Consider the following 24720-nt stretch of genomic DNA (forward strand, 5'->3'; position numbering starts at 1 on the left):
AATGACTTACAAATATCCTCGAGCAAATAACTTATATGCTCACCCAACTATTACAAATTATTCATTAAAGTCATTTATGTTTATTTTGCATCAATAAAGTCACTCAAGTTATACTAGTTTATTCACAAAGTCAATATAACCAAAAAAAACTAAAGGGTTAATTACATAAATCTCCCCTCAAGTTTGGTTTCGTAATACTCAAGTTTGGTGTCGTAATACTTACTACTTCCTTTGTGATTTATGATATTATTATACTTACCTTTTTTTGTGACATTTTATTTTTAAAACTAATTATAACTAATACAAAAGATTGTAATTCAACTATTTTTGTCCTTTATGATATATATATTTTAATTTGGTTTAATCAATTTTATACACATTTTTTTTTTCAAGAAAAAATCATTTCCATTACCATTGATGTTCATCATTTCATTTTACATGTCTAATATTTAGCTCAAGAAACTTATGGTGTGAAAATTAAAGATATTGGAACGGTGTGGACCTGGAAATCTTGAAGCTATCGTCATAAAATGAATAGACACAATTTTTTTCACTTGTTTCGACCTTCTTACTTATGATGAAGAGTATTTACAATAATAGACACTAAATTTTCCGTGCGAGTGAATACAACTTAGATATATTTTTAGAATTGTAGGCTAAACTTGTCAAGTTCATGAGCTTTAGCTATATAAAGGAGGTAACAACCATTTGCTAAATTGTCTAAATCGCTATACATTTTGACATGGATATGCAACCCAATATTAGTTGGAGTTAGTTAATGAAAAGTTGTCTTCCTGATAATTAAGGTAGTAGTATTATTTATAGATACTTTCTCTAGTCCCCGGATTATTTGTCTTTGTTGGAACATATGGAAGCAAAAGGAAGTTAATTATACTATCGAGACATTGTCAAATGAGCCCAAGAAAATCATCAGTGAATTTTGAGGTACTTTTAACGGCGCTCATTATATGTTATGATATGATATGTTTAAGATCATAAATTTTAAAAATTTCATAGTCACAAAAACGCTATGACATATTTAAAATTACAAATTTCAAAAGTTTACTTTCTTTATTAATTTTTTTCCCAAATCAAATTATGACAAATAAATCAAAATAGGACGAGTAAGTCTTTTCATGCTTGGGCTTCAGATATGAGCTCTCCCTTAAGCATTTGGGCTTATTTATGTTGAAGTTTGGAAGAAAAAAAAAATAGAGTTGAAGTTAGATGAGGGTATATTTGTGTTTGGGCATGAATTTCATCTGATCTTTTTTTTTTTTTTTTTTTTTTTTTTTTTTTTGATGTTTTATGAGTAAAAACTTAAAATACTAATCAAATCTTATTTTTCAAACTACAAAATTTCTATTTCAAATTTAAAGTTCGAAATAATAGACAAAATTGTAGAACAAACACTTATTGGAAATAATCCTCTATTTTTTTTACTTCCTATAAAATACTTGTGCAGTCTTATTCTCAAGATAAATTTTTGTAGCTTTACTAATTCAAGCTGACTTGGACTTAAATTCCTTTCCAGTATGCACGAGGGACATCACATAGAAAGCTTGTCCTACCACTTCATGATTAGCTTCAGGTACACTTTGCATTGGAGGGTACTCCATACTAGTAGGACTAGTAAATAAAATCCTAAATAATTGAACAACTTTAAAAAGGATTATATTTAAGTTAAGGGTTTAAGTTCTATGCGCTAATGGGTTAGATTTATTTTTCACAATCATGCCATTTATTAAATAATTGCAAGTATATTTTTTATAAATATTAATTTGATAGAAATAGTAATTAACCTGCTATTGCAGGTTAAAATTAACTGATAATATAAAAAAATTCTATATGATCAGTACATATAACTTAAATCCTTAAGTAAATATACATATGTTTTAATAAAAATATAATTAATGCGGAAAAGTTCCACACCCAATTAACTAAGTAGAAGACTAGGGCCTACGGAATACCAAATAGTTATACAAAAAGAAATCCCAAATCAAAAGAAGATCACTAAAAAGTGTGGCGGGATAGATAAGATTCCTCTACCTTTAATCTAAAGTCCCAAATTCGAGCTCCGAAAATGAAAAAAAAACTTCTATACAACACGAATCTAAATTAGTCGGACTTGTGAGTACGGATATCAGATGATTATATAAATAAAAATCCTAAATCAAAAGAGTAGAAAAAATATCTGCAGTCAGGTCAGGTAGGGGAATCAAGACAAAAAAGATGTGTGGGTTAATCTTCCTAATAGTAGGGGTGTACACAGTAAACCGACAAACCGCACTAAACCGATAAACTGAGTCAAACCGAGAAAAAAACCTAATTAGTGGTTTGGTTTGACTTGGTTTGGTGTTGGAAAAAAAAACCCGACCATAATTGGTTTGGTTTGGTTTTAGCTAAAAAAAAGTCAAACCGAACCAAACCAACCCGACATTATACGTATTCAATTTTTAAAATATTCATTTGTAATGTAATTTAAAATATTTCTTAATTTTTTTCGTAGTTTTTTTTATCTATTATGATATCATTCAAGTTTGAACTTAGAATTTTGAATGCAAATAAGTTTTATATCCTATGGATATTAGTAACTCATATAAAGTTCAAATCAAAACCAATTCAACACTAATACTAACAAAACGAATTCAATTTACCACTAGGAATGACAATAATGTTGGAAATCTATTCTTTAGTTTTGCATAATTAGTTTAGAGAGTGAAAATACATAACTTAAGTTTTTTTTTTCTTGCCATGTAAATAATACTTATTAGCCGTACGTATTTTAGCATAACTTAGTATTTTTAGATTATGGTAATTTTCTTTATGGCTTATTAATTAGCAATGTTTATTTTAACCGATTTTATTATCTTTTATTGAATATTTTAATACAATGTCATCACTCTTCTCACATTTTTTGTTATTTTCTTATGAAACACCTTAATTACATAGTTGTACTTTACTAGGACTAAATAAATATTTGAAGTAAAAGTTATATGTTTTGTATCAAGACTATTCCGGAAAACAAAAATCCGAATAACCCGAAAAAACTGAATAACCTGATAAAACCCGAGGTTGAAAAATTTAAATTTTATTGGTTTGATTTGGTGTTTAAAAAATCTAATCCAACCTTGCCCATGTAAACCCCTACCTAATAGTTTAAGACGGTTCCATGGCTCCATTGATGGTGATGGTAGAGAATCCAATAAAGGGTGGAAATGATTGCTATTTTTTGCTTGGGTGTATACTGTATACCAATGGCAACAAGGGATGTACAAAAAAGTCTTCAAGTTCATAAGGGCCTTTGGTCCTTTTCTGGCCCATCTTCAATTTAGGGCCCACATGAGAGGGTCCTTACTTTAACTTTTAACCCAACTAATAACATAGAGCCCGTTTGGATTTGCTTATAAGTTGCTTATAAGCTGTTTTCAGCTTTTTTGAGTATTTAGTTGGTCAGCTTAAAGTCATTTTGTTCTTAAAATAAGCTCAAAAAAATAACTGGACTCATTTGACTTAGCTTATCTAAAGCAGTTTATAAGTTGAAAACAGCTTATAAGCCAAAAAAAATAAGTTAGACTACCCCAACTTATTTTTTTTAGCTTAACAGCTTATAGGCATAAGCCCATCCAAACAGACTCATAATAGACAAGAAGGTGCAGACATTGAAAAGAAGGCCCATAGGCCCATTACTACATCTCCGTGCTTTGGTCAAAGTTGTAATTGATTAACTTTTTTAAAAAAAGATATATATATATATATATATATATATATATATATATATTATTACATAAGGGGTAGGGGAAAGAGAAATGGGGAGGGGATTACAATGTGGGGATTCGAATCCTCACCAACAAGGTGAAAGTTCAGGTAGCCAACCAACTGAACTACTAGATCCCTATATAATTGATTACCTCAAGAAGTAGCTAGCAGTGTTTTAAGAGGCGGGGGCCCGAGGCGAGGCATTTTATGAATCACGGGGTGAAGCGTAAGCCTAGAGACACGGTGCGTAAGTCTCATGGATCTACAGGACATATGTCTCATGTATTTTCAATTTTATAATTTTATTACTAAAAAAATAAGCAAAAATAAAATTTTCATTAAAATTATGCGAATAAATTCAAATAAATCACCAATAATATATATATATATATATATATATATATATATATATATATATACAAAAATATTACAATTACTATTTGAGAAAGGTAACAACACAACAATGACAATAGCCTAGATAATCTTTAAAATGGAATCTTCATCCACTTCATCATCAATCTCCACATCTATTATTCCTTCCCATTCTCAACTAATATTTGCACTATTTTTTATTAATATATTTCAAAGCAGGAGAAGGGCAACAAGTATAAAATAAATGAGAAAAAATGGATAAAGTTGCTTTAGGAATAGAGTGCTATGAAATACCTATCCTATCACTTTCAGACATAGTCATCTAAAAAAACTATTCATGACAGTGTTATTTTCATGTGAGTTGCTTTCTTTATTTATATTTTAGGAAAACTCACTACAATATGATAACATGAAGTATAAAGATCACTACACCAATAATAAAAATCTTAATGTGTAGAAAATTAATTTAAAAAAAATAAAAAATTATATTTAACACCCAGGGTGTACACTTTTACGCTCGGGACTTATGATTTTGTGCCCGAGACTTACGCCCAAAATTGCAGGGTGTACGCCCTATAGATTTACGCCCTTCATTTGCGCATCGGAGCATTTTTGGTACGCTTCGTCCCGAGACTCGCCCTAGGACTCATCCCGAAAATGCTTTTGAAAACATTAGTAACTAGATCACTTCCAAGTGTTATCTTCTTTTGTTTCTTTTTACCGAAAGAGAGAAATAGAGGGTCCTTCCCCGTATCCTATCTTGGGCGGTCTTTAATTTTTGCCCCTCAAATCGCTGATCTTCAATTTTTGTCATTCATCTCTTTAACTATTAAAAAAGTGGTCGAAAATATCCCTGATATTGAAAAATAAAATAAAAAATGTTCGATCTACCTTTATTTATGACCTAATTTCACAAGGCATAAGTTTATAGAAACTTTGCCTTGTCCGGCATAATTTCTACAGGAATAATTTTTCGGCATAAGTTGTGCAGTGCAGAGCGAATTAGTTACTACACAACTTATGTCGGGTAATTTAATTTCTATAGAGCTTATGCCCAACAAGGCAAAGGTTCTCTAAACTTATGCGTTGCGAATTAGTTACTACACAACTTGTGCCAGATAATTTAATTCCTGCAGAACTTATGCCGAACAAGGCAAATGTTTTCTCAACTTATGCCTTGCATGTGTGTAAGAAAACAACGAATTCATTGCCTCTGCTGGGGATCTAACCCAGAATCTCTGATTTCGTAGGACAGTGCATAAGGTTACTTTAGCCCATCAATTTTCATTAAATGAGAAGCATGAATAAAAATTAAAGACCAAAGATTTGAGGGATAAATTAAAGACCAGTCCGTATGAAGGCAACCTGGCAAAGAGAGAGAGAGAGAGAAAAAGCTCCTCTTGGACCTATGAAATTGAATATTTAAAAGGGTAAGAACAAAAACAGCCTTTTGATATGGCTAAGAGCCTATTTGGATAGGCTTAAAAAAAGCAGTTTATAAGCTGTTTTCAGCTTATAAGCTGCTTTAGATAAGCTAAGCTAAACGGACTCAATTATTTTTTTGGGCTTATTTTAAACACAAAATGACTTTAAGCTGGATAGCCAAATACTCAAAAAAGTTTAAAACAACTTATAAGTTGTTTTCAGCAACTTATAAACCAATCCAAACGGGATCTAAAACGTTCATTGAGTTCGAGAATTCGCACAAATGCCTTTATTCGGGGGTGGTCTTCAATATTTGCCCCTCAAATTGCTGTTCTTCAATTTTTCCTTCGACACGTTAAGTGGCCGAAAACACTCCTGAAATCCTCGGTTTGAACCCCAGTAGAGTATTAAAAAAAATTCGCAAGGTAGAATTTCGTAGTAAATTATACCTATTCTGGCAAAAGTTAGGCCTTGAGGCTTAACTTTTGTAGAATTCCAGCAAAGTAAAAATAAAAAAGGGAAAAGGGTCAAATATACCCTTCTACTTTAGTTTATTGACTAACTTTGCTCTTAGCCAAAGTAGTCAAATATACCATTCCCGTTACAAGTTGGGGCCAAATTTACCCATACCGTTAGCAAAGTTTCAAAAATATCTCTCATTTCTAACATATTCCCACATAAGCAAGTCTAGTCATTGGAGTTGGGTGACATGGACGCCACATAGTATTTAACTTATTCTACGTGGTGCCTACGTGACAATTTTTTAAAAAACAATCTAGAAAATTGATTTTTTTAAAAACAAATATGAAAAAATGGCTTTTATTAAAAATCTGAAACTTTTTTATTTTAATAAAACCCATTTTTTTAAAATATATTCTCGAAAATTGGATATTTTAGTTAAAAAAATCTGGAAAACTGTAAAGTAATTTTTTTAAAAAAAAAGTGTCCAAAAAAAATCATTTTTCAGATTTTTTAATAAAATAATCTAATTTTCCAGATTTGTTTTAAGAAGCGGGTTTTATAAAATTTTAAAAAAAAGTCAGATTTTTAATAAAACCCATTTTTAATGGATTTGTTTTTAGAAAAATCAATTTTCCAGATTGTTTTTAAAACAAATTGCCACGTAAGCACCACATAGAATAAGTTAGATGTCATGTGTCGTCCATGTCACCCAATTCCAATGACTAGACTTGTTTATGTGAAAATATGTTAGAAATTAGGGTATTTTTACAACTTTGCTAACGGTAGGGGTATATTTGTCTACTTTGGCTAACGGAGGATAAAGTTAGCCAATAAACTAAAGTAGAAGGGTATATTTGACCCTCCCCCCCCCCCCCCCCCCCCCCCCCCAAAAAAAAAAAATCTGCCTTGTGAATTCTGACTTAAGGCAAAATTAAATTTTGTCTTATAAGGCAAAATTTTCGCGAAGTCTTGCCTTGCAAATTTTTTTTTTTTACTGAGCGGATGTTCGAATATAGAACTTCAGAATGTTTGCAGCCACTTTTTTTAAGTGAAGGACAAAAATTAAAGACTAGTAGTTTGAGAGGCAAAATTTAAAAACCAACGCCTTTGGAGGGCAATCCACGAAAAAAAAAATGAAAATAGTCTAGTGACCAAAAGTCAACAATTTAGGAAGATGTATCACGACTTTGAAATTTAGTAGCATCTTAGTTAATATTATTATTTAATTGAAGCTTCACTACATCCCTATTAACTGTGTTAAAGGAGTTTAAGTTTCTACTCATTACTATTAAAAATGTAGTAACCTAACCTATGATTTTTAGTAGTTGTGTTTCAAATTGAATTTTGACCATGTCCATAAGTTATTTGTGACTTGTGGGATGATTTGGGAGGAGACTGGGGAGGTTCCACACATCTGGAACTAAAATGCAATTATTGTTTTTTTGGTGTCTGGTGCTTGAACCATTGGCGCTGAAGGAGAGCGATAATGCTGAAAAAGTTTTGTGAGCAACGCCAACAACGTGAAAGAGTGCGATAGCGCTGAAGAAAATTCAGCAAAGTGGTGCTGAAGGAGCACGATATTGCTCAACAAAGAAAAAATTGAAATTTCCGTGGTAGCGCTAGGGGATCGCTATCACACTGAGTAACTTGAACAATACAAATCTGAACAGTGACGATTTTCAAACCTAGTTTTTCCCTTTTTCGAAAACGAGAAGATCGTGGGGGTTGTTCTTATGGAGTGATTTTGACATAAATCATTGATTCCCGAACACCCTATGATGATTATACTTGATTTGGGAAGATATCTAACCATAGAATCATGAGGTTCAACTATCTAAATTGGGGATTTTATGCCATACGATTTGTAGCATCTGAATCTGTAATTCGATCTTTTGATTTATTAGACAATAGGAAGACATTACTGACACTTGAACCAGTACCATTACTTGTACTTGTTATATCACCTATACTTGCTATATTTGCACTTGCTGAAGTATGATTGATTTTGTTTAGCATCTGCAGTATTTGATCATATTGATCTTTAGTGAATATACAAGTTACAGGTTGAGTCATGTTGGACAATTGATTCATTTCATTATTCTCCATCCTTTGATATAGCCCCCAATGGTCATGAATTGATCTACATTTTGTGAACCAGTAGAAATACTCTTCTGGGATCAAGCAGGTATGTTTTGAAAATATGGTATGTTTTGAAAATATGAGTTCTCAACTAGCACATTGTAGGTTGTAGCCCCTCAATTTCCTCCTGAACCGCCCTTTCTTTTCTTATTGAAACTTGGAAGATATCATACCAATTTATAACAATTTTCTTTGGTATGTCCCTTTATCTTGCAAAAGTCACATGAAGGTTGTAGTCTTCTATGATTCTAGTTTTCTATATTGGAGTATATAGCAGGATCGTAACTATAGGGAGTAGCTCCTAGTAGGCCGGTAGGGTTTGAGACAGTTGCCTTTTGACCCTCATCATTTATAGGTATGGCATATGCCTGATTTACATATGGAAGAGGATTCATTAATATAATCTGGCTTCTTGTTTGCAAATATGAGTCATTAAGGTCCATAAAAAATTATTACAGTCTTTACCTTTGTATATAGGCCAAAAGATTCCTGGATTTTTCACAATTACACCCAGGGGAAGGCACAAGAGGCTCAAATTCATTCCACAAGTCCTTAAGCTTTGTGAAATACACAGATAGAGATAGTGTTCCCTGTGATAATGTTGAAATTTCTCCATGTAAATTAAAGGTTCTTGATCCATTTATTTTGTCAAATCTATCTTTTAGTTCTTCTCACACAGACCAAGCACTTGAAACATAAACTACTCCACTTAGTAAATTGTTTGCAATAGTGTTCATTAGCCAAGACAACACTATAACATTAACCCTAGTCCTATATTCTTCCGTAAACTTTTTTTTTTTTCATGTACCATCAACACATCCTAATTTATTCCTCCTAATAGGATATACACATAGATCTACTCCCGGGGGAATAATTTTCAATGCCAGTGAATTGAAGAGAAATTAGGAAATTTCACTTACATTAGACACATGCAAATGGAGAGGGTGATTATGATCGATCACCTGTGTTAGTCCTTACTTACCTTAGACACATGCAAAAGGAGAGGGTGATTTTGATCGATCATCTCTGTTGTTACTTGCATTGTTTGATTGCCTACATGTTCAGATTGAGAAGTTACAGAGGTACCGACTCCAGCATTAGTGAAAGCATCTGATGAATTTTCTTGATTCGTCATTGAATCTTCAAATTTTATGCAGTTCTTGGCTCGAAAACAAAATTTGATTGTAGAAGATGGAGAATCTTGATAGAGACTATCGATTGCGTATAGGATGAGAAAATCAAGGTTGAGGTGGTTCGGACAAGTGAAGAGAAGGTGTGTAGAGGCATCATTTTAGAGGGGTTAGAGTTTAGCTAGAGTAGATTTTAGGAGAGGCAAGCCTAAGAAAAGCTTGTAGGATGTGATTAAACAAAACATGGCACATCTTCCACTTACAGAGGACGTGATCCTAAATAAGAAGGTGTTGAGATCGAGGATTAAGGTACAAGGGTAATAGGTAGCCGGGGGTAGGAGTACTTTTACGAGAAAGAGTCAGGGAGCTAGTCTTCTCTTCTCATATTCTTCTTATTTAGTAGTTGTACCTAGTATTCACATAGTATCTGTAATGACTCGACTGATCGTTATAGTGCTAATGACCCTTTTACCCCTGGTTTTAGAGTGACTTTTGGAGGTTTGAGCCTCAAAGTGAATCGGTTTGACCCAAAGTTGACTTTTGAGTAAACGGATCTTTTTTGGAATTTCATAAATTTCGAGATGTCCGGATAGTCATTTGTGACTTGGTAGTGTGTTCAGTTAGGTTCCCAATGTAATTGGGAGTGTTTTGGGACTTGGATTGAGAACTTGGCTTTAGGCCATTGGAAATTGACTCGGTCAATTAGACATCCGTTGGAAAATCCGAGGCCACGCGTGAATTCGTAGCACTTTTTTATGTGTATGTGCAGGTTTGTTGGGTATCTGTGGGGCCTCGGGTGATAGTCGAATTTCAGGATGAGATTGGTCAAAACCATTATATTCTGGTTCTGGTGTAGGCACTGCAGCGGTACCATAACCAATGTAGCGGTCACACTATAGCGCCTAGGGGATGGCTATAGCGGACTGGGAGTTTTGGGTGGTTAGCCACCGTAGCGGGCTTCTTGCCGCTATAGCTGTAGCACTCCGTAAATTCGGGTTAGGTGTGAATATGTAAAAATCTAGTGTTAAGATGATATTATATCTATATGAATCCATTCTTGATGAATTCAGGTGGAAGATGGTCGTTTTGAAGTCAAACCAACAATTGAAGTTCTTAAGGACTCTTAACTTCGCCTAAGTTTTTGGTAGGTCTGTCTTCTGGGCAATTTTCATGAAAATGTGTTGCGAATTTGAAATAACTTCCTTGATAAAAGTTGTAGATCTTTGAATTATCTTTCCGACGGTAGGTCAGCCAGCCCGAGCACAGCTTTGTACAAATAGTTATGTTCGTTTTACTGAAGGGCACAAAAGCTGGAGAATTCGCCCAAAGTACGCCAAAAAAGTACGGGCCGTACTTTAAAGTACGGGACGTCCTTTTGGACGTACTTTTTCCGTTCTTCACTGGTCTTGGCAGGCTAAGTACGGGCTACAAGTACGGGACGTACTTCAAAGTACGGGACGTACTTGTAGGCCGCATTTTCTCCGTTTCTGGCAGAAAATTGGGTTTAAAATGGGTATGGTCTTCTTTTTGTTCCCATTTTTTTTTTCATCATTCCAAACCCTAAGGACGAAAATAATCTCTCCAAGTCTTTAAATCAAAGGTAAGAACACCCTTAACATTACTAATCTATTCTAACATCAAACCCATGATTCTTACCATGATTTTTGTGATCAAAACCTAGGGTTTGCAACATAATTCTTCCTAAAGTGATTCAAGATAGGGTTTGAGTGTTCTTCATTAGGAAAGTGAATTGTTAAACTTTATTTAACATATTAAGGTATGTCTCTTTTAAAAATCCTTTTTGACTATGAAGGTAATTTGTATGTCTCTCTTTTGAAAGTTGGTTTCGAATGTGTATCTCTTTTTAAAGGTTCTTTATTGAATAAAAAGGTGAGCTTTTCACGACTTTAAACCCTAATTCATGTTTTGATTGTGGTTGGTGTGCGTGAGGGGACAAGCCCACACTAAACCTTGATTGTATTATCCTCTATATACGTACATGAAATCATAGTCGTTTTCTTCTATAAGAGATGGTCATTAATGAGGGTTAATTATTGGCATGAATTTTTTAAAAAGGAACTATGATAAAGGAATCTTGTTGAAAGAAGTGGAAACGTTTTCAAGATTATCTATAAAAGTATGGATTTTTGTAATGGCACAATGAACCTTAATGTAGTTGTTGGTGTGACATACTTTGAGACAAATTGTGAATCGGCTTCTATGCTATGAACTTTATTATTGTGTTTGGCCTAGCTACTCGGAAGGAAGGGTAGCCACTATGGATCCTAGTATGGTAATTGCCTAGCCATTCAGGAGGAAGAGTGGCCACTACCGGGTTCGCTACCCGGGGTGTGATTCATGCCTAGCTATTCAGGAGAAAGGATAGCCACCGCATACTACATATTCCGGTGTGATTTATGCCTAGCTATTCGGTAGGAAGGATAGCCACCGAGAATTATATATTCTGGTGTGTGCGCTATGCGCGATATGATTGATTCTTGGGCCTGTATTGGCATATGTGATATTCTTATCCTCTCATGGAACTGTTGTTGACAATCATGATCAATTTTAAAGGCATAATTGAAAGTTTTAAATTGACAAAAGGCTTTGTAATCGGTTTTGATAATTCTTATTGAGATACATATGCTGAATACCTGTTTTTATATTGATTAATGGCTTTGTAAACTGTTTAACAAATGATATTAAGAATCACAAAGTGGAATGACTGTTTTTATACTATCCTTTCAGAACTTATTTCTTGATGTATTATTATATTTTATTTTTATAATACTTGCTGTCCCCGAGGCACTCACTGAGTACGAAAGTACTCAGGCATACCATTGTTGTTTTTTATGGTATGTTAGGTAACGGAGAAGAGCAGGTTCGTGATACTCTCGACGCTTAGGAGAACTTGCTGCTGCTGTTGATTTGGTGAGCCCACATCCTTGTTCGTGGGACACTTCTTGTTTCATTTATTATTCTAGATTTTCGGGCTGCGTCCCGAAGTTAGATGATTGTTTTATCTCTTAGAGGCTCCATAGATAGTTGTCAGAATTGTGGGTAGATTGTCAAAGTCTCGTACGACTTAATGGGTGTTTGCCACGTTTATGACTATATACTTATATTAGACTTCCGCTGATCTTATTTCATAATTGTGATCCTGATATATGCAGTTACTTATAACTTTGTTTAATTTAATAAGGAAAGATTATTAAAAAAGAACTTGATGTTACATTTATTTTATAAACTGTTAGAGGCGAATGTTGAACCTGGCGGGTTCAAGTGTTATTATTGTGTCGTTTAGGTTCTTCCGATGTTGTTCACGACGTCGGATGCCGGTCACGTCTAGGGTGGGTTTTGGGGCGTGGCAATACACTACAAAAAAAACAACGTTTAGCGACGGATTTTAGCGACAAACCATAATCTATAGCTAAATAGCGACGGATTAGCGACCAATTTATAATTTTGTCGCCTAATAAGCTACAAAATAATTAGTATCAAATATAGCGACGGATTAGCGACAAAAATGTATATCTGTTGCTAAAAATTGGCAGGAAATTTTGATGCCCAAATTTACCTACAAAATTAACGACGAAACGAGGCGACAAAAATTACTAAAAAGTAGCGACGGATTTAACGACAAATAATCCATCGCTGTTCTTATTTTAGTTATCAAAACATTTTCGAATTCGTTGGGACGGAAAATTTTGTCGCCAAATTTTTAAAACTAAAATAGCTAAAGTTATTATTGGAGACAAAATTTAGATCCGTAGCTATATCCGTCGCTATGTGGATTTAAGTTTATTTAGGGCACAAATCTGCTCACATACCTCGTATTAGCTCCTCTCTCAAAAACCTTACCTCTTGCCTCACCTCTTGCTCTATTCTTCTATAATGTGAGTTTTTTGCTTCCAATCCAACAAATTGGGCGTGAATATAAGGCTCTTATGCAATGGAAACAGAAAATTAGAGGTTGGATAATTTTTTTTTTACAAATTGCAGAATTTTTTGCTTGTAGAAATTCTGAAAGTGCTTAGAAATTCACTCTCTCTCCACCATTATTCTTGTCTTTTTCAGGTAACTTTTATCCCCATTTCTTTTGCTTTCTATGTTACAAAACGTACTTGGATGTTCATAAATATTTACTTCACAATTTAGGTTTAGAATAATTTGTGAACTTTTTAAGTTCGACAGTAGTACTTTTTAGTTTCAAGGATATAATACAGTAGATAATGATGTTTTGGGTAGATGAAAAATTGATACTATTTTAGGGTTCAGATTTCAACTGGAATGTTCTTATTAGGGATTTCCCCATTCACACTTCAGTCGATTTTAGGGATTAGATTTCAACTGAAATTTTCTTATTAGGGATTTACCCATTCACACTTGAATCGATTTTAGGGATTAGATTTCAACTGGGATTTACCTATTCACGCTTCAATTTCTTGTTGATATGCTTTATCTCATAAACATGATGAGTTTGATTGCAGTTTTTTTGGATCTTACTTTAAGATTATTGAGTGCAAGTGACAGATTCTAACTTTGAAGTTCTTTGTTGGCTATCTCGACAGTATTTCTACAAGCTATGTATGTTTTTTTCCCTTGGATATAGACTATTAATATAATGTATACTGAATATATTATATATGTACATCTAACATACAATCGAGTACTCATTCTTAACATTTGTTTGTACTTAGCTCACTTCTTAACTTTGATGCTTGTTTTCCTTTAATTTCTTCTCTAAGCATTGGAAGTCACAACATAAACTAGAGAAACAGGATATTATCATTAATGAACCTCTTGTGTAGTATTAGGACTTCTTTCGGTAATTTTTCTTATTGAACTTTGTAATGTGATTAACTTCGTGAATCTGAAATTGTCTGTTGTTCCTTCCGAAAAGAACAATCATCTCTTTAAATATTTCTTTGGCTATTCTGATAGTTAGCATTCTTCAGTTAGTCTGTTATAACTTAAACAAATCAATTTTCTAAGTACAATTGATTATCTGTGCTTCAAAATATTGAATAGGGATTGCAGTGCACTATTGGAACTGATTGAGGAATATTTATATTCTTCAAAAGAGCTAAATGATGGTTAAAGTTCATCTAGTTGACTATTATTAATCTCAAAAGGAAAAAGCTGATCTAATTGTTGTCATGTTCTGTTTGTAGTTTGGCCTGTTATATTAATCATGACTTCTTGTTGTTTTCAGATTTCAAGTACTAATACTTATTTGACAGAAGAATTAAATAATTTGTCTATTTAGCTGGGTTGATTGACAGTGAGCTGCTTTCTTTCTAAAGTTCAATAGAAATGAATTATGTGGTAATTTGTGAAGAGCCTATGATGATGTGGAAAGACGAATACCTAACTAAAGTAGATATAAATAAATATATGAAGAGTTACTGGAAATTGCTTTTCCTTTTTTTTGGTGAATGATGGGTGTATTATTTGTTGCTCTAAGAATACTTAGCAATCTTTTGAGTCGTTCAGATCTATAGCCTTAGCTTGTCTTTTGAATTTCTTCCATTCTCGTTTGTACCTAATCTAAATGATAGAGTCTGATTGTGTGATTTGAACTCCAGTTAAGCATTGTGTGATTTGAAATTTTAAAGTCTTCTTTTTAAACTCAACTTGTTCTCCCCTTTAGAAGGCATTTGATTGTTTTTAGCTCTTTGTTTTATTCCTCCTCTGTTCTTGGTTTTTGGTTGTTTTTCTGTTGTAACTTTGCACTGTTAACATTATATAGTAGGATTTTACCTAAACTTTATTTTTAGCCACATTTTAGAGGTTTTTGCTAAGTTAAAAGTCAACTGATGACAAACTCTATATGGCTTTCTTTCATAATTAATACACAGGTGTTTGTTAAGGCTCTTCAAAGTTATTTCCTGGACAATATTCATTTTTCTGGTAAGACTATTCGCCAATATTATTCCCTCTTTATAACAGAAATGCCCGTTTAGGTCATCATTTACTTTCTCATGTAAGCAACACTTATTTGATTTCTTTGAAACTGGTTACTTTATGCAGTGATGTGGAGTGAACATGTAAGAATTTATTCTTATATATACTATTGATCAATGACTTCTTATATAGTGCAGTATTATACTATAAGAATTCTTGTAGTACTAATCTCATATAGTAAGAATTTATACAGTGACTTCTTATATAGTTTTTATAATTTTTTTACTTGGTAAACAAAAAAGAAGGCATTCTGATGTCAACCTGTTATTCCATATAGAAGGCATCCGATGTCTTATTAAATAAAGAATTGTAATTGTCGTGTTTATTTCAATATTAAATAGGAATATGGATAATCTAGAGGTTGGATAGCCGAGGTGGTAATACTTCCAGTTTCATAACAGGTGTGAATAAGTTTATCCAGTTTGCTTGTTCTCAGCGCAATCGCATGAGTGGTGACAATGTTAGATGTCCATGTAAAAAATGTGACAACATGAAATACATGGATGTCGAAACCGTTGAATTGCACCTTTTTCTGTATGGATTTGTTGAGAACTATTTTATCTGGAAGTATCAAGGGTAAATAATGTGACTAGTGAGATGTCTTCTAGTGGTGATTTTCATGGTGGGTCTCAAACCTGAATTGGGATTAATTCCATTGGTATGCTGCTTATCTTCTCTCCGAGCAATTTCAACTAATTTAGGAACAGTTAACAAATTATTTGAACATTTTCGGATCCGTATCAATACAATGATATGCAGAATTACAGCCTTGAACTTAAATTGTCAAAAATGTACAAAGCTTCAAAGGTTTCTTGCTGTAGAAACTCTAGAAAATCTGTAACATGATTGAAGTAGTATTTCTTATTCTGGCTTTATACTATGTCTGCTCTTTCTTTTGTATTAGAAAAATGTACTCATGTGAGTTGCCACTGGGACTCACACGGGTGGCTCTATCAATGTAGGGGAGTATCGCAAGAGACTTGTAAGTGTAAACATCGAAAAATCTCATTTAAGTTTGCACTAATCCGAATTTGAAAAGTGTGTCTAGCTTGAAGATAGCAGTTGGTTGAAGGAATTTTAGTTGTGTTTCTTTTAGACTTAAAGGTAGGAACTCAATCTTGATGCTACATGAATTGGCAGTACATGAGCGCTACATTACCACATATATAATTGAAAATTTCGAGATGCTTTGTCTCTTCAGAATGGGATATGAGGCAAAAATAGTTGGTTGTAGTTGTAGATATGAGACATGGATGGAAATCAATGTTTTTGGTTCACAAGTCAAAGAAGAGCAGATGGGGTGATTGAAGAATTCATGAGTTATATTATGGATGAACAGAGAGTAATATTTTCTCTATGTAATTTTCAATCTCAATTGTACACAAAAATTTCTTTTGCCAATCTTCTGAATTGAGTAACTTTTGTATAGGCTGTTGAAAAGGGTTGAGATCCAACACCAAGTGAGATGCATTTGCACGTCCATACACATAGTCATGATGGAACATCTTTTGTTGGTGAGAAATCCCAAATCGTACATGTAAGTCAACTTTTTCTGTTGTCCTTATTGTTTACCATACCTGTGCACTTCTATTCTTTCCTAGAACAACTGCTATTTTTTCTTAGATAGGGATTTTTTTGTGTTCAAGGAATACATGTTTGATTTCTTAAATCTTAGAGGTTTTTGCGTATATTTTGTGGAGTATCTACATTAGTTTTTTTTTGTTTTTTTTTAACTGGTATATCTGCAAAAAAATCTAAACAACCTATCAAATATTTACTTCAAAGAGCACTTCTACTGATTTGAAGTAACAAAGCATATCTAGTTGGCATTCCTGATTCTCATTTTTGATTTCATGGAGTAGTGTTTACTCTAAGAGGGTTTCGGTTTTAGCATAAATTGAAGAGATAACATAAAAGTTTATCATTAAGAATTTTTACAAAATTGCACTATGCAAAAAAGTAAAAGCTAGGTACCAGCATGCTCAAAGAAACCTCTTTTTCATGCTTAGAGAAACCTCTTTTTACAAGTCATGGTCTCATATACTGTGTGACTCCACATCCTCAAAAGCATTGGTGGTTGCATCAGATGGCTTATCCGATTCCACCGCAGGTCATAGTGATTGTAATACTCCATTAGACTTATGTAGGGTGGATGTGTTGTGTGTTACAACGGAACTCTACAATTCTCGAAAATAAGCATAAAATCTCCATCCTAAGCACAAAGAAAATAAAAGAACCAAGTAAATGTTATGATATCCGTAAAAATGCGAGAAGCCACTTTCCATTACTTGATCTTCTCAAGTAGTTGTCTTATGGATAATATCCCAAATATGTTTGAAGGCAGCTTTATGTTCTAGTGCAAGCTTCTACTTGAACATGACTTATGCAAACGAAGTAAATCAACTAAGATAAGAGCAGAAAATCAGGTGGCGCTTTCCTTTTTTTTTTTTTTTTCTGAGAAACTGGTGCTGTAGAAAACCCGGTGGTACTTCTGCTAGACTTCTACTATTATTTCTTATGGCTAATTTGCGTAAATACTTTACTTAGGACCAAAATAAACCACGTAATCTGCACTGTTTGTATTTTTTTTTTTTGAAATTTAATCTGCACTGTTTGTATATGCATGTTCATTATAAACTGGGCTTGTTATGGTTTGAGAAAAATTAATAAAACGATCTCCACTTCTCTTTTGAAAGTAACTTACTACGACATGACTGTACAGATGGAAAAAAATCTTTAATATTTAAATTTCATTAATTATTAAACTCTTCTACATGAAAAATATCAGGAAATATTACAACAAAAAACATTGACTCAGTCTGATGTTGATCAGTGTCAAGCATATTATCAAGCCGCGGGAGGAGAAAAGAAAAGAAGAGTATATAGTCTTGGATCTTAAGCAAAATGCTAGTATGGGTAGAATCTCCGCGATTCTTTTGGATTCGATGCTACATCTTCAGGAGCACCTCCGAATGCTCAATCAACACCAACAGGAAAACTGGATGAGTTTGTGATGCGTTTGATTCCTGTATTGACAGAGCATATAGTTTATGTGATCGTTGAGCGGGTACGAGGATTAGTTTCTTCGCCCTCGCATCAGCCAAATACTGATCTTACCAACCACCCATCAGTTGTGACACCTACAGTTCCTACCTCTCCTACTGCTGCTAACTTTGATGAGGTTCATGCATTGGGTTCTGATGATTAAAGAATGGAATTCCGCTACCCCTAGCAAAGTAACCTGAACACTGATGGATGTTGTTGATATGCCATAACCCACTACCCAATTTGATTAGAAGATGCAGGAGGACTAAAGGAAAATTGCACAGACCAGGAAATAGTTAGCCTCTTTTGTTTGACCCGTGACACTTCAGCCTCACAATAGTCAGCCTATTTTGTTTGGATTTGGTGGTGTTTGTGGATGGTTTGTACTTAACGATACAATTATATGCATTATGCTTTATCTTTTGGACCTTGTTGAATATTAATATATATGAATATCGGTTACTTTAATTAAGTGTATTTAAGCGTTCATGTAATATGCTTGAATAGGGTATATTTTTAATTATAAATAAAAATAATATTAAAAATATTAGCGACAGATATTTTTCATAAAATTAAATCTTGCGACAGATTGACTACAAAAGATTTTTGTCGCCAAAATCAGGGAGAATTAGCTATAAAATGACTAGCGACAAACTAGCGACGGACGCTTCTGTCGCTATTAATAACAAACGACGAATTTCGTTATGAACTTTAGCGATAAAATTAGTCAAAATAGCGACGGTCGCTAAACTTGGCTACGGATATATTCCATCGCTAGTCTTGCGACGGATTTGTGTTTTTCGTCGCTACGAGCTTAGCTACGAGCATTTTAGCGACAAACTTGAATCTGTCGCTAATCTGTCGCCAAACTGGTTTAGCGACGGAAATATGTTGTTTAGTGACAGAATATGTCCGTCGCTAAACGCTGTTTTTTTTGTAGTGATAGCGGTTACTGATTTTGAGTACAGGCCGCCATGGCGTGCCTTAAGGGCGCCGTAGCGTGTGCGCTGCAGTGGTTGGTTTGACCGCTGTAGCCATAGTCGGGCAGAATTATTTCTTTTTTCTCAAGTTAAGTCCCTTAAACACTATCACTTCTTCTCATCATTTTTCGAAGCACTCTTTGGGGGAATAGAGCTATTTATGGGTTGATTCTTGTTGGAGGTAAGATCTATAATCCTAGCCTTTGTTATTTGCCTTCCTAGATTCCTATTCCATGCCTAGAATCACTACAATCTAGATAGAGAAGACGAGTCTTGTGTTAAAATTCTTGAAATAGGTTTAGATTTCTATGCATCGACCTCCAGCTCCTAGAGCATGCTATGTGTGTGGCGACCCCAGTCACCTTATGAGAGATTGTCCCAGGTCAGTGCAGAGTGGGTCTCAGCAAGGTTCCAGGTTTCAGACTCCGAGGGCCCCAGTACCTTCTAGTGGCATAGGTGGCTCGTCGGTTAGAGGCAGTGTTCAGTCAGGCCGCAGTGGCTCTTATCAGACCAGAGGTGGACACTAGTCAGGTAGAGGTGGTCCGCAGGCTTCTAGAGGTAGCCGTGGTGGCGGTCTTTGCTATTCTTTCTCGAGAAGGCCCTAGACAAGGAGACCTCTGATACTGTGATCTCAGGTAATACTTCTGTTCGACATTGACCTGCTTCGGTATTGTTTGATCTAAGGTCTACTTATTCCTACGTGTCTATCTATAATTGTATTTATTGGGATTTGTGTTTTGATCATATGGGAGTGCCTATCCGTGTATATACTCCAGTCGGAGATTCTATTATTGTTGATCGATTCTTTCGATCTTGTTTAGTTACTTTCATGGGATATGATACGTGGGTAGACTTGATGAAATTGAGTAAGGGATTTATTAGATCGAGTGTTTATCCTTAGGGTGCTTATGTTTTATTTGTGAAGAAGAAGGATGGTACTGTGAGGATGTGCATTGATTATTGCCAGCTGAACAAGGTGACCATTCGTAATAAGTATCCCATTCCTCGCATTGATGACTTGTCCTACCAGCTTCAGGGTGCTTCGATATTTTTAAAGATTGATTTGAGGTCAGGCTACCATCAGGTGAAGACTCGGGCCGAAGATGTTCTAAAGACGGCCTTTAGGCCTCGTTATTGTCATTACGAGTTCCTTGTGATGTCATTTGGGCTTACGAATGCCTCAGCTTCTTTTATGACTTTGATGAATGGCATTTTCAAGCAATATCTTGACTCCTTTGTGATTATGTTCATTGATGATATCTTGGTTTATTCGAAGATTAGAGAGGAGTATGAGCGCCATTTGAGGATTATTTTTGGGTTGTTGAGGGAGAAGAGGCTTTATGTCAAGTTTTTGAAGTGCAAGTTCTGGCTTGAGTCCCTGGCATTTTTGGGCTACGTTGTGTCTAAGGATGGGATCATGGTTGATCCTAAGAAGATTAAGGCCATTAGAGATTGGGCGAGGCCCACTACCGTGACCAATATCTGTAGCTTCATGGGATTAGCCAGCTATTACTGTCGATTTGTGAAGGGTTTCGCTTCAGTTGCTTCTTCGTTTACCAGATTGACCCAGAAGGACGTTTTTTTCCAGTGGTCCGATAATTATGAGGAGAGATTTCAAAAACTCAAGACCCTTTTGACTTCAGCCCTGATTCGAGCATTGCCCGTGGAGGGTAAGGATTTCTCAGTCCATTGTGATGCATCTCGTGTGGGTTTGAGTGTTGTTTTGATATAGAAGGGTAGTGTCATAGCCTATGCTTCCCGTCAGTTAAAGATCCATGAGAAGAACTACCTTACCCACAATTTGGAGTTGCTAGCTGTGGTTCGCCTTGAAGATCTAGAGGCATTACTTGTACGGTGTCCATTGTGAGGTTTTCACCGACCACCGTAGCCTTCAGCACGTGTTTACCCAAAGAGATCTTAATTCCAGGCAACGCTGATGGATGGAGCTCCTGAACGACTATGCCATCTCTATTCTTTATCATCCAGGAAAAGCCAATGTTGTTGCTGATTCCTTGAGTCGCAAGGCAGTGAGTATGGATAGCTTAGACCGATTGGTTGCTTCTGAGAGTCCGTTAGCCATGGAGGTTCAGACCCTGGCTAACAGTTTTGTACGCATTGGCATCCCAGTTCCGGGCAGAGTCTTAGCTTGTGTTGAGGCGAGGTCGTCCCTCTTGGAGGAGATTGGGCCCCAACAGTTTGAGGATGCCCAGTTGTGTAAGATTCGTGATAAGGTTTTGATAGGGGAAGCCAAGGAGGGCAAGCTTGATAGTGAAGGCATTTTGAGGATCAAGGGACGCGTGGGCATTCCTTGTGTTAGCGACTTAATTCGTTTGATTTTGATTGAGGCCTATAGTTTGAGGTATTCCATTCATCCGGATACCACGAAGATGTATCATGATTTGAGACAACTCTACTGGTGGGAGAGGATGAAGAGAGATATTGCATATTTTGTATCTAAGTGTGGGAATTGCCAACAAGTGAAGTATGAGCACCAGAGATCTGGTGGTGTGCTCCAGAGAATGCCTATTCTCTAGTGGAAGTGGGAGAGAATTGTCATGGATTTTGTGGTGGGCCTTCCGAAGACCCTGGGCAAGTTTGACTCAATTTAGGTTATTGTTGACCGGTTGACTAAGTCCGTTCATTTCATTCCAGTTTAGGTTACTTATACTGCGGAGAAGTTAGCCAGGATTTATATTCGTGATATTGTACGATTGCACAAAGTCCCTATTTCCATTGTTTCGTATCGAGGTCCCCAGTTTACTTCCAGTTTCTAGAAGGCTTTTCAGACTGTACTCAGTTGGACCTCAGTACAACTTTTCATCCCCAGATTGATGGTCAGTCCGAAAGGACTATTCAAGTGCTTGAGGATATGTTGAGAGCATGTATCATTGATTTTGGTGGTCATTGGGATCAGTTCTTTCCCCTAGCAGAGTTTGCGTACAACAATAGCTACCATTCAAGTATTGATATGGCACCGTTCGAGGCCTTATATGGTAAGAGGTGCGCTTCTCCTATTGGTTGGTTTGATGAGTTTGAGGTTCGCCTGTGGGGAACAGATTTGTTGAGAGATTCCGCGGATAAGGTGAAGCTTATTCAGTAAAAGCTTCTAGCAGCTCAGAGTGGCCAAAAGATGTATGCGGACAGAAAGGTTTGGGATTTAGATTTTGGAGTGGGCGAGCAGGTGCTTCTGAAGATCTCACCCATGAAAGGTGTTATGGGATTTGGGAAGATGGCAAGTTGAGTCCGATATACCTTGGCCTAGTTGAAGATCTCTGTAGAGTCGGAGATATTGCTTATGAGTTGGCATTACCACCGATCCTGTCAAGTGTTCATCCGGTTTTCCATATGTCCACGCTTAAGAAGTATCATTCTGACGGTTCATATATAGTCCGTTGGGATTCTTTGTTTCTTGATGAGAATCTGTCTTATGAGGAAGAGCTTTTAACGATTATGGATAGGCAGGTTAGGAAGGTGAGGTCGAAGGAGATTGCTTCGATCAAGGTTCAGTGGAGCATTGTCCTGTTGAGGAGCCTACTTAGGAGACCGAGTCTGATATGCGCGAGGGATATCCCAGTTGCTTGCCGATTCAGATACCTTTCTCCATTTCTACTCGTTATCGCTCGAGGAGGAGTGATTGTTTAATTGGTATCTGATGTGACAACTCGACTGGTCGTTATACTACTAATGACCCTTTACCCCTGTTGACTTTTCCCTAGGTCATCGGGTGGATTTTAGAGTGACTTTTAGAGGTTTGAGCCTCAAAGTTTAATCTTATTGACCCAAAGTTGACTTTTGAGTAAGCGGACTTTTTTAGAATTTCATCGATTACGAGAGATCCGGATAGTCATTTGTGACTTGGTAGTGTGTTCGATTCGGTTCCCAATGCAATTGGGAGCGTTTTGGGACTTGGGTTGGGAACTGGGCTTTAGGCCATTGGAGGTTAACTTGGTCAATTATACCTCCGTTGGAAAATCCGAGGACACGAGCGAATTCGTAGCGCGTTTTTAGGTGTGTGTATGTTTGATGGGTATTTGTGGGGCCACGGGTGATAGTCGGATTTCGGGACGAGATTGGTCAAAATCATAATATTCTGGTTCTGGTGTAGGCGTTGCAGTGGTACCATAACCGATGTAGTGGTCACGCTATAGCGCCCAGGGGACAGTTATAGCGGACTGGGAGTTTTGGGTATTTAGCCGTCGTAGCGGGATCCTTGTCGCTATAGCGGCTTACTGATTTTGAGTAGAGGCCGCCATGGCGTGCCTTATGGGCGCCGTAGCTCGTGCGCTGCAGCGGCTCCTTGACCGCTGTAGCCGTAATTGGGTAGAATTATTTCTCTTTTCTCAAGTTAAGTCCTTTAAACCCGTTCACTTCTTCTCATCACTTTTTAAGCACTCTTTGGGGGAATAAAGCTATTTGTGGGCTGATTCTTGTTGAAGGTAAGATCTATGATCCTAACCTTTGTTATTTGCCTTCCTAGATTCCTATTCCATGCCTAGAATCACTACAATCTAGATAGAGAAGATCAGTCTTGTGTTAAAAATTCTTAAAATGGGTTTAGACTTCTAAAATAGAAATTAGTGGTGAAATTGACTAGAATAACCATAGAGTTTGATGAATTCCTTGTTGTTAAGCTTGTTTCTTCCATTATTAATGGTTAATTTGAGGATTGAAGAATTAGGGTTCATATCTAAATTTGGGGTTTTTACTTTAATTCGAATATAGGCTTAATCTTGAGTTGTTTTAGCGAATGATTAACAGGTTTGATCACCTAGAGCTTGAATTGCATGTTCCATCTTTTAATTTCTCGTTTTAACTTTATGGGCACGTTTCTCCAATTTCTTGGGTTAGAATTTGACCTAGCTAGAAGTATAACAATATGGGTTTCATTATTCATGGTTTTTAATATAGAAATCGATTATGAATAGACTTTGAGTACTTGGAGGCGTTACGGAAGGGCAAGGCCAAGGTGTGATGGTTCGAGGTTCCTGTTCGGCTTCCTAGGTCGGTTACGACTTACCTTTTTGGTTAGACTCCGGTTAGAGACTCGTATGTAGTACTAGGGAATTGTTGGAGACATCATGTGAACCTTCGGGTATTAAGTTTGGGATGGAATTCTTAGGAGTGGTACTGTTGTGTAACTTGTGTGTTCGGGCTCGTAGCCTGTAGATTCCCTAAGTTATGCTTGGCTTTCTTTATGTAAATTGGTGGTTCCTTCGTATTATGGGAGATTGGTTGGAAGGAACGGATTCATGTGATATTTGTACAATGATGGCTGTCCTAATATGAAATTGATTGGAATCAAAATGTTATTTATGATGTTCTCAATACATGACATACTTTCTCATATCCATGATATAATTGTCTTGATCTTGATATTGGGAAATGGTGATGATGGAGGTAAGTATGATTCATGCGACATTACTATATTTGCGTAGCCATCT

At 35.7% G+C, this 24720-nt stretch overlaps 2 long non-coding RNA genes across 5 annotated transcripts; both read left to right on the top strand.

Annotated features, from left to right (window-relative positions):
- Positions 1-855: 855 nt before the first annotated feature.
- LOC132599622 (uncharacterized) lies at positions 856-12449 on the top strand. The gene is made up of 3 exons (XR_009566900.1): positions 856-945; positions 1535-1591; positions 12152-12449. It is a non-coding gene; the product is annotated as an uncharacterized LOC132599622 (long non-coding RNA).
- A 679-nt stretch (positions 12450-13128) lies between these two features.
- On the top strand, positions 13129-18767 carry LOC132643559 (uncharacterized). Of its 4 annotated transcripts, none has more exons than XR_009583661.1 (3): positions 13129-16596; positions 16684-16791; positions 18043-18767. It is a non-coding gene; the product is annotated as an uncharacterized LOC132643559 (long non-coding RNA). The 4 variants fall into 4 exon arrangements; XR_009583663.1 differs by having other exon boundaries at positions 18088-18767; XR_009583660.1 differs by having other exon boundaries at positions 13129-16791.
- Positions 18768-24720: the final 5953 nt, after the last annotated feature.

The sequence above is a fragment of the Lycium barbarum genome, chromosome 6 (genome assembly GCF_019175385.1).
Source record: "Lycium barbarum isolate Lr01 chromosome 6, ASM1917538v2, whole genome shotgun sequence".
Classification (NCBI taxonomy): Eukaryota; Viridiplantae; Streptophyta; class Magnoliopsida; order Solanales; family Solanaceae; genus Lycium; species Lycium barbarum.